This window comes from Vicia villosa, linkage group LG6 (genome assembly GCF_029867415.1).
Source record: "Vicia villosa cultivar HV-30 ecotype Madison, WI linkage group LG6, Vvil1.0, whole genome shotgun sequence".
NCBI lineage: Eukaryota > Viridiplantae > Streptophyta > Magnoliopsida > Fabales > Fabaceae > Vicia > Vicia villosa.
This window is the reverse complement of record NC_081185.1, coordinates 55,084,556-55,094,042: the sequence shown is the minus strand read 5'-3', so window position 1 is coordinate 55,094,042 and position 9,487 is coordinate 55,084,556. Positions and strand designations below refer to the sequence as shown.

At 27.5% G+C, this 9,487-nt stretch overlaps 1 long non-coding RNA gene across 1 annotated transcript; it reads left to right on the top strand.

Moving 5' to 3' along the window:
• Window positions 1–7,366: 7,366 nt before the first annotated feature.
• LOC131611536 (uncharacterized) lies at window positions 7,367–7,867 on the top strand. The gene is made up of 2 exons (XR_009286970.1): window positions 7,367–7,498; window positions 7,574–7,867. It is a non-coding gene; the product is annotated as an uncharacterized LOC131611536 (long non-coding RNA).
• The last annotated feature ends 1,620 nt before the right edge of the window (window positions 7,868–9,487 follow it).

Genomic DNA, 9,487 nt, shown 5'->3' with positions numbered 1-9,487 from the left:
TTTGGTTTCTAAATCTTGCCATTTCATGCTTTAATTAGAACCAAAATTGCGCATCTATTTTTTAAATTATCTTTTCAGTCGGTTGTATTGAAAATTGACACAAATTGCTGATTAATATTTTAGTTAATTAAATTGGAAGCGACATTTATGTCAACTTTTTTCCCTCAGTTTTTTCTACCAACCTAGATATGAACTCTAAACATTACTTTATTCCAACATCATAATTTTAAGTCTCGTTCAGTTTTCATTATTTCTTAAAATATTTTTGCACCCTAGTGAATGAAAAAAACAACATTCTTCATCATCAAAACATTATAAATCGAAACACCATTCAAAATAAAAGGATGATCGCACAACCTTGCAAAATAACTATGTTATAGTTGAAGTTGAATCCAAGTACTTCTACAGTTCCAAAGATAATAATCTTCTACTAGCATCTAAAGCGTACTTTTAGGTTATTGAGGAGATTTTGCATATTTTAGATAACTTTTAGGTTATTGTCCATTTATTATGTTTCTGATGTGACTGTTTACCATTTTATTTTGACATCCACTTTGTAGATGTAATATGTTATGAAACCATGTATTGTACATGTTTTGGATGTCATATAAGCACTATGATTTTACTTAGTACCATATATGATGTTTTGAAAAGTATTATTCTAAATGCATGTTATTCGAGCATTGAAATCTTTTAAAAGTTACTTTATGTTATTTTTTTAATAAAAGAAATTTTATTAACTCCAAAAAACAAGTACAAATAGGGCGATCAAACGGTTCGAGCCAACCACCAATTAATAAAAAAGAAGACCTATGGCATCATGAGCTTGCTAATGTGTTTTCTTAGATGAGGCCTCATCCATATTCTATAAACTATACTATCAATAATTCTAGTACCAACTAACTGCCTATTTGAGCTTTTACCGAAACTGCACTCATTACGAAACTTCAACACCCCATAAATTGTTTCAGCAAAAGCATACTTTAGAATAGAATCTCCCCACCCTTTACCCTTGCTCTGGTCAATCATCCAAGCCAATTCCTCAAACCAACTACCAAGTTTGTGATTAACACGCACGCATTCTAGAACATAATCCCACATCTTTTTCAAACTTGGGCAATTAAATAACAATCGCTTAATTGCTTCAATTTTCCTGCAACACACACAAATATTGTTTTCAACAAGCCCAAACCTATGGAGTCTCTCTTTTGTTGCATGCCTATTATGGCAAACTAACGATGTCATGAATAGTGCACGAGACCTAGCCGCATTACCATACATGATTTTCTTCTTTGTGACGATTTGATATTTCTCTTTAACCTCAACATACATCACACCTATTTTGGATTTCTCCTTGTGCATAATTTTCCCCCAATTCTGGTTGAGTTTAATACCGTCCTTCAAATTTAGAATTGCCTTGAGGATCCAAGAGCATGACATCGTCACAGGCACCTCCATAATATTCATCCCTAGAGTGTAGTAAGAAAGAATGCGTCTAACCCATAGAAACTTCATGATACAAGCCTTATTCTAGTATGCTAAGGATATGACATTCATACCACCTTGCTTCCCCGGTGAACAAACAGGCTTCTAAGAAATGTGGGTTTTCCTCGAGATCTTATCAATTCCAGACTAAACAAAGGAACGACAGATGGTTTCAACATCCTTTATAATTTTCTTTGGAAGGGGCATACAATATAACCAGTATTTTGCAATGGCAAATAAAACACTTTTAATCAACTGCATCCTACCCGCAAAATTCAGCGGAGTTTGTAAAAATGTATTGTGTTTTTAGATATAAAAATAAGATCTATTAAAGTAAAACTTAAATTTTCATACTAAAATACGGAGAGACTTAAATCTAATAAAATTTGAAAAAAAATTGAAAATTAAAGTGACATTTGTGTAGATAATATGATATGAATAAAATAATATAAAAAGAATCAAAAAAATTTTTTCCAGTATTCTAAGGAGTTTATCTATATGGACACTTTTTAAGCTAAGATTGTATAAAGACATTTTGTTAAATTTTATGATATAGAATTAAAATATGTAATGATAAAACCTTTTTGAAACTTTATTAATAATAAAATAATAATAATTAATATTATTTGTGTAGACATTTAACAAAATGAATTAACATTTTAATATATTAAAATAAGAGCTATTAATGTTAGAATTAAATATTTCCTACAAAAATAAGAATTAAAATTTAATGGATAAGTCTTTTCAAAAGGGGATAATATACAACAAAATTAATTATACAATAATTAAAAATTCTTATTCATCAATATTTTAAAGAGATATTTCTATTGGGACTCTTTTTAAAGTAAGATTTTATATTGATGGTTTGCTCATTTTTATTAAAAAAAAATTATATAAGCTAATGGAAAGACCTTTTGAAAAGTTACAATATTTTATATAAAGAAGGAAGGGATTATATATATGTACATATAGATGGATAGATAGATAAAGATATATACACTAGTTGATCTGACCGAAAAATAAAGGGTGAAATTCTACAAAATGACTTTTCGTTTCGACCGCCTCTCTCTTTTCTGTATTTTTATAATTGCTATGGTTTTGCTTTCAGCAGGTAATGAAATAATGTTAGCTTTTAATTTTTAGACTTCTTAACCATTTGGATTAATGAACTCTAATTTGATTGTAGCATCTGTGAAGTCTCAAGATCGTGAGCCAAATAAATGCATACGTAGAAGATGCACAGATTTAGGAGACAATCCAATTTGTAATAAAACTTGCATTGATATGGGTTTCAAATCTGGTGGCAGATGTGTTTATAATACTCCGTGGAATGCGAGATGCTGTTGTTTCGAAAACTAAGAAAGAGTTATTGTAATTTATAACCATCAAAATAATAAATAAATAACTCTCCCTTTTCTATTATACATTGCTTGAAGAAAAATGCTGTTATGAAATAAAAAATTATTTACTTTTATTTTTATTATATTTTCAATTATTTATCATTCATTTTTTATAAATTGTTCATTTACAGTTTCCTGTACTATTTATAAAAATAATCTTGTAGAATTATTTATAGTATTTTTTTCCACACAATAATTGTTATTCTTTTAGATATTTTTTAAAAAGAGTCAAATAATATTTTAAATAAAAAATGATAGGAATACTATTTAGGTTTTTGAAAGAATTTATATTAGTCAAGTGATGAATTGACGATGGATATTTAGTTTTTAAATATCCATATATATTTGAGATGTAAGATGGAATTTGATAAACAAAAATATATTCTTTTGTTTAATTAGAATTTCACCCGCTTCTTCTTCATTCGTGCTTCATACCATGTATTTTCAAATGAATATAAATTAAGGCATCCTAATGGCTCTAGAGTTTGTGGTAGCTCTTTTGAGAAATATTTCTATTTTTCTTGAAATGTTGTGGCACCCATCCAATTAAATCCGACATCCTCCATTATGTATAAATTTTATCAAAATATCGTTATAGTTATTCGAATTTTTTAAAAAACTTGGTGGTTTTTCGGATATATGGATTAATATAGATGGTTTTTACAAAATTCTTGGTTTCTGGATTTTTGAGATTTCTCTAATATTTGGAATATTTATTGAATTTTTGACAAAATAGATATAAAAGCGTGCGTATATTTTTAAATACTTATTCAATAAAATTATTATTGAAAATGAAGTTGTTAATGTATGTATGAATTTGAAAAATATTTTAAAAAATAGACTTATAATTATATAAGACAATATATGAATTGGGCTAACTAATTACAATACAACCAAAAAACTGTTTTGCCTCGGTTGAAAAATGGGACTTATCTTGATTTTATAGACAAGATAACAAAGAGTCATGAAAATTAATCAATTTTTTCCTTAGTTAAAGTTTCATTGAGATAAAAATTGTACTTGACATAAATTAGAGCCTCGACAACTATATTTTTTATTTTTAAAACCAGAAACCGTGTGCCAGTATACCTCTTAGTTGTTGGTGATATCTAAGATGAAAAATAGGTATTTACCTTAGTTTGAATTTCAAACAGAGGGGAAAAGCATTTTTTGTTAATATAATTTGTTATAAATTTTTACTTGTATTTTTTTAGAACGAAGTTATATACACATTTCAATACAAAATCTATTTACACATCTCTAAACGAACTAGAAAATTTTATTTTACATATACAAAATTATTTTGTTTACACAATTTGTAACATAGTCTAGTATGCTCATATTCAAAATGGTACACTAAGAGAACCTATATACATATTTGATAACAGAACTAGATGACAAAACTGAATACATATCTGTAGAAAAAAACCTATACACATTGGTTACAAATACCAGGAAAAACTAGTGTTGTTTAAGACTATAAAATGACAGGAAGGAACCGATCCAACATGAACAAATGTCATTTATATCTTCTTGTGGTAATGGTGTTGGGTCATTACCCACCTATAATTTGAAAAAAAAATTGGATTACCCTACAAAACCACGACATAAACCTTGTAATATAAAACTTTTACTAGTTAGCAAAAACAACTAATAAAAATAGATTACGTGCACATGGAAAAGTAAATATCTTAGACCCCGAATCACTAATGCTTTCAACGACTATATCTCACGTATACTTCATAACATAATATGAACACACATATTTGTTGGGTCACTACTATAAATAATACATTTAATAACAAACTTTTACCTCAACCAATTAAAAACCGTGGTCAAATGACCTAGAACTTGCCATTTTAGTGTCTTTTTATAAACTATAAATTTTATCCCTCGGGTTTTTCTAAAACAGACATAAAAAGTAGTTCAGAAATTGTGCTTTGGTTTCTAAATCTTGCCATTTCATGCTTTAATTAGAACCAAAATTGCGCATCTATTTTTTAAATTATCTTTTCAGTCGGTTGTATTGAAAATTGACACAAATTGCTGATTAATATTTTAGTTAATTAAATTGGAAGCGACATTTATGTCAACTTTTTTCCCTCAGTTTTTTCTACCAACCTAGATATGAACTCTAAACATTACTTTATTCCAACATCATAATTTTAAGTCTCGTTCAGTTTTCATTATTTCTTAAAATATTTTTGCACCCTAGTGAATGAAAAAAACAACATTCTTCATCATCAAAACATTATAAATCGAAACACCATTCAAAATAAAAGGATGACCGCACAACCTTGTAAAATAACTATGTTATGGTTGAAGTTGAATCCAAGTACTTCTACAGTTCCAAAGATAATAATCTTCTACTAGCATCTAAAGCGTACTTTTAGGTTATTAAGGAGATTTTGCATATTTTAGATAACTTTTAGGTTATTGTCCATTTATTATGTTTCTGATGTGACTGTTTACCATTTTATTTTGACATCCACTTTGTAGATGTAATATGTTATGAAACCATGTATTGTACATGTTTTGGATGTCATATAAGCACTATGATTTTACTTAGTACCATATATGATGTTTTGAAAAGTATTATTCTAAATGCATGTTATTCGAGCATTGAAATCTTTTAAAAGTTACATTATGTTATTTTTTTAATAAAAGAAATTTTATTAACTCCAAAAAACAAGTACAAATAGGGCGATCAAACGGTTCGAGCCAACCACCAATTAATAGAAAAGAAGACCTATGGCATCATGAGCTTGCTAATGTGTTTTCTTAGATGAGGCCTCATCCATATTCTATAAACTATACTATCAATAATTCTAATACCAACTAACTGCCTATTTGAGCTTTTACCGAAACTGCACTCATTACGAAACTTCAACACCCCATAAATTGTTTCAGCAAAAGCATACTTTAGAATAGAATCTCCCCACCCTTTACCCTTGCTCTGGTCAATCATCCAAGCCAATTCCTCAAACCAACTACCAAGTTTGTGATTAACACGCACGCATTCTAGAACATAATCCCACATCTTTTTCAAACTTGGGCAATTAAATAACAATCGCTTAATTGCTTCAATTTTCCTGCAACACACACAAATATTGTTTTCAACAAGCCCAAACCTATGGAGTCTCTCTTTTTTTGCATGCCTATTATGGCAAACTAACGATGTCATGAATAGTGCACGAGACCTAGCCGCATTACCATACATGATTTTCTTCTTTGTGACGATTTGATATTTCTCTTTAACCTCAATATACATCACACCTATTTTGGATTTCTCCTTGTGCATAATTTTCCCCCAATTCTGGTTGAGTTTAATACCGTCCTTCTAGTTTAGAATTGCCTTGAGGATCCAAGAGCATGACATCGTCACAGGCACCTCCATAATATTCATCCATAGAGTGTAGTAAGAAAGAATGCGTCTAACCCATAGAAACTTCATGATACAAGCCTTATTCTAGTATGCTAAGGATATGACATTCATACCACCTTGCTTCCCCGGTGAACAAACAGGCTTCTAAGAAATATGGGTTTTCCTCGAGATCTTATCAGTTCCAGACCAAACAAAGGAACGATAGATGGTTTCAACATCCTTTATAATTTTCTTTGGAAGGGGCATACAATATAACCAGTATTTTGCAATGGCAAATAAAACACTTTTAATCAACTGCATCCTACCCGCAAAATTCAGCGGAGTTTGTAAAAATGAAATGTGTTTTTAGATATAAAAATAAGATCTATTAAAGTAAAACTTAAATTTTCATACTAAAATACGGAGAGACTTAAATCTAATAAAATTTGAAAAAAAATTGAAAATTAAAGTGACATTTGTGTAGATAATATGATATGAATAAAATAATATAAAAAGAATCAAAAAAAATATTTCCAGTGTTCTAAGGAGTTTATTTATATGGACACTTTTTTAGCTAAGATTGTATAAAGACATTTTGTTAAATTTTATGATATAGATTTAAAATATGTAATGATAAAACCTTTTTGAAACTTTATTAATAATAAAATAATAATAATAAATATTATTTGTGTAGACATTTAAAAAAATGAATTAACATTTTAATATATTAAAATAAGAGCTATTAATGTTAGAATTAAATATTTCCTACAAAAATAAGAATTAAAATTTAATGGAAAAGTCTTTTCAAAAGGGGATAATATACAACAAAATTAATTATACAATAATTAAAAATTCTTATTCATCAATATATTAAAGAGATATTTCTATTGGGACTCTTTTTAAAGTAAGATTTTATATTGATGGTTTGCTCATTTTTATTATAAAAAAATTATATAAGCTAATGGAAAGACCTTTTGAAAAGTTACAATATTTTATATAAAGAAGGAAGGGATTATATATATATATATATATATATATATATATATATATATATATATATATATATATATATATATATATATATATATATATATATATATATACATATAGATGGATAGATAGATAAAGATATATACACTAGTTGATCTGACCGAAAAATAAAGGGTGAAATTCTACAAAATGACTTTTCGTTTCGACCGCCTCTCTCTTTTTTGTATTTTTATAATTGCTATGGTTTTGCTTTCAGCAGGTAATGAAATAATGTTAGCTTTTAATTTTTAGACTTCTTAACCATTTGGATTAATGAACTCTAATTTGATTGTAGCATCTGTGAAGTCTCAAGATCGTGAGCCAAATAAATGCATACGTAGAAGATGCACAGATTTAGGAGACAATCCAATTTGTAATAAAACTTGCATTGATATGGGTTTCAAATCTGGTGGCAGATGTGTTTATAATACTCCATGGAATGCGAGATGCTGTTGTTTCGAAAACTAAGAAAGAGTTATTGTAATTTATAACCATCAAAATAATAAATAAATAACTCTCCCTTTTCTATTATACATTGCTTGAAGAAAAATGCTGTTATGAAATAAAAAATTATTTACTTTTATTTTTATTATATTTTCAATTATTTATCATTCATTTTTTATAATTTTGTTCATTTACACTTTCCTGTACTATTTATAAAAATAATCTTGTAAAATTATTTATAGTATTTTTTTCCACACAATAATTGTTATTCTTTTAGATATTTTTTAAAAAGAGTCAAATAATATTTTAAATAAAAAATGATAGGAATACTATTTAGGTTTTTGAAAGAATTTATATTAATCAAGTGATGAATTGACGATGGATATTTAGTTTTTAAATATCCATATATATTTGAGATGTAAGATGGAATTTGATAAACAAAAATATATTCTTTTGTTTAATTAGAATTTCACCCGCTTCTTCTTCATTCGTGCTTCATACCATGTATTTTCAAATGAATATAAATTAAGGCATCCTAATGGCTCTAGAGTTTGTGGTAGCTCTTTTGAGAAATATTTCTATTTTTCTTGAAATGTTGTGGCACCCATCCAATTAAATCCGACATCCTCCATTATGTATAAATTTTATCAAAATATCGTTATAGTTATTCGAATTTTTTAAAAAACTTGGTGGTTTTTCGGATATATGGATTAATATAGATGGTTTTTACAAAATTCTTGGTTTTTGGATTTTTGAGATTTCTCTAATATTTGGAATATTTATTGAATTTTTGACAAAATAGATATAAAAGCGTGCTTATATTTTTAAATACTTATTCAATAAAATTATTATTGAAAATGAAGTTGTTAATGTATGTATGAATTTGAAAATTATTTTAAAAAATAGACTTATAATTATATAAGACAATATATGAATTGGGCTAACTAATTACAATACAACCAAAAAACTGTTTTGCCTCGGTTGAAAAATGGGACTTATCTTGATTTTCTAGACAAGATAACAAAGAGTCGTGAAAATTAGTCAATTTTTTCCTTAGTTAAAGTTTCATTGAGATAAAAATTGTACTTGACATAAATTAGAGCCTCGACAACTATATTTTTTATTTTTAAAACCAGAAACCGTGTGCCAGTATACCTCTTAGTTGTTGGTGATATCTAAGATGAAAAATAGGTATTTACCTTAGTTTGAATTTCAAACAGAGGGGAAAAGCATTTTTTGTTAATATAATTTGTTATAAATTTTTACTTGTATTTTTTTAGAACGAAGTTATATACACATTTCAATACAAAATCTATTTACACATCTCTAAACGAACTAGAAAATTTTATTTTACATATACAAAATTATTTTGTTTACACAATTTGTAACATAGTCTAGTATGCTCATATTCAAAATGGTACACTAAGAGAACCTATATACATATTTGATAACAGAACTAGATGACAAAACTGAATACATATCTGTAGAAAAAAACCTATACACATTGGTTACAAATACCAGGAAAAACTAGTGTTGTTTAAGACTATAAAATGACAGGAAGGAACCGATCCAACATGAACAAATGTCATTTATATCTTCTTGTGGTAATGGTGTTGGGTCATTACCCACCTATAATTTGAAAAAAAAATTGGATTACCCTACAAAACCACGACATAAACCTTGTAATATAAAACTTTTACTAGTTAGCAAAAACAACTAATAAAAATAGATTACGTGCACATGGAAAAGTAAATATCTTAGACCC